The sequence below is a fragment of the Dufourea novaeangliae genome, unplaced genomic scaffold (genome assembly GCF_001272555.1).
Source record: "Dufourea novaeangliae isolate 0120121106 unplaced genomic scaffold, ASM127255v1 scaffold21, whole genome shotgun sequence".
Lineage (NCBI taxonomy): Eukaryota > Metazoa > Arthropoda > Insecta > Hymenoptera > Halictidae > Dufourea > Dufourea novaeangliae.
In genome coordinates, this window is record NW_015373910.1 from 1639938 (window position 1) to 1642189 (window position 2252).

Consider the following 2252-nt stretch of genomic DNA (forward strand, 5'->3'; position numbering starts at 1 on the left):
CAATTTGTTTGTGTATTTTTAATGGGCAATTGTCAATTAAAAGTTATCCAGTGTAAAAACCTTGATATTGTAATTTTATTTTTACTCAAACACAAGAAAAATAATTTATGTATTTTGACTCTTAATAATTTGATCATCAACTTTAACAGTCTATATAATGAACGTAAAATTAGTTTCATATGTCTTCGTTCTGACAGGTTTAATTGCATCTACTCATGTGTATGTAGTAAATAAAATCCCCAAGAATTATTTGAAGATGAATTGTTATATTCATTGTTGCCTTGACAAGCATCAGACTGCTGTATTTTTTATAATACCAAATTGGATCTTTCGTAAAATTATGTGTAGGTATATGTTTAGGCCAAAGTCCAAAATGCACCAATTTGCGTAATGACTGGATATCGCACCCCGGCCTTGACAGATTAATAAACAATTCCATTGTAATGTTTTAAACGTTCAGGTATTTTTCATTATTTATTTTCAGTCCTTACTTGTGATACACGAAGTTCGAAGAGATCGACAATTCATTAGAAACTTCTCTGCTGTAAAGAACAGTGGACAATAATGTTTTAATTATTTATTCCAGAAAATGTTTATGGGCCATTAATCAGAATTCACCGAAATTCGACAAATGTGCCGGTGACTATAAAAATGGCACAAGTCAGTTAAATATTTTGCAGAAAAGCTTCCATATTATTACCATCTACATGGATGTGACGCCAAATAAACAATAAGTTCAATTATCTCAAATTTTTCGTCTGCACCACTTTCATAATCACCGGCGCAAATAACACTCGAAGAAAGCTGCATTCGGAAATTTCTTCAAATAAAGCAACATTTCACAAGATACAACTCAACGGAACTATTTGACATGTATCCCTCTAAAATATTCAGCTAGAAAGTCACATCTTATCTCTATCGTTAAAAATAAAACAGATACCAAATGTATGAAAACACTGAAAGCTACATATATGTACGGACTAAATAATGATGTCTATTATCTCCTCGATGTACTTACACCGGCAGAATATTAGTAGTTAAGTGACGCAATAAATACTTAACACGCTTCGTTAAACTTTCACGTATTCGAGTATATGTCACCGAGCCGGTGGCATGCTAGCTTGCTTATCGAACTTGCCGTTCCACGCTTCCTCCGACATGTGGTCGCTATTTCACGATAACAAAAAAAAAACACAAAAATTGAGAAATGAATGGCGGAATATCGTGTTGGGGAATCTTTTCGAGAAGAATGAAATGTACAGAATGCAGCGACGCGTCAAATCGCGGTACGTGTTTCCTTGATGTATTTTTTTCTTCTCCGAGAACCCTCTCGAGTGCTACTTTACTTCGCGGGAAACGAGGGAATGTACCTTAATAAGTTGCAATCAGGTCGCCAGATGCATTTCCTCGATAAATCATCGGGCGAGAAAGTTTAATCACGATTGAGCAATAATTTAATATTTAAAGCGATACCAGTGTAACGAAAAATAATTGGCAAGTGATTCGTAAGCGGTCTTATTTTCATTTTATTGTAAATTTATTCCCTAGTAAACGGTTAATTTGGTTTGGTAATTTTTATCGGACTTAACCCTTAGAAACCACACCATGCCTGTGTATACGTAAACTCCACACTAGTGCGAATTGGGATTTTGAATTTTTGATGATTAACTCTCTAACGGTACGGTCCGGGTCGTATCTGACCCATGTTATAGATCCTCTTGTGTTACTCAGACTCTATTTATACTTATTTTCTTATATTATTCTCGTTTTAAAATATTTTTTATTATTTATTAAACGTTTAATACTTATATCATTATACGTTATATAACTCAATTGTTATTCCTTATTATACATATAAATAAAGAACAATACAAGTTCAAGTCTATTAACAATAAGTACAACCTTAAAATTTACCTTACCAATCGAGAGTTAAGAACTTCAAGAGAATAAAATGAAATTTAACTAAACATATTTTCTAGGGTAACATTTCCTCATAAATTCAATCGTAATAGTTGCAAAATGAGAAACAATTTTTCAACTATAAACATTTGAAACCATTATTCTAGCCAGTTTAGACGCAAAACACGTTTTTACTGGCCAATGGTTAATTTTTGAACTTTAATATTTTGAAAATTTTGTTTGCAATAAAGTAACAATACTTCAAACCTTCAAAATCCAAAATATTATTCACTTCAGATAATTGTGTAGTCGAGGGTAATGTTCTGAAGGTAAAATGTTGAAATTCAAAGTGG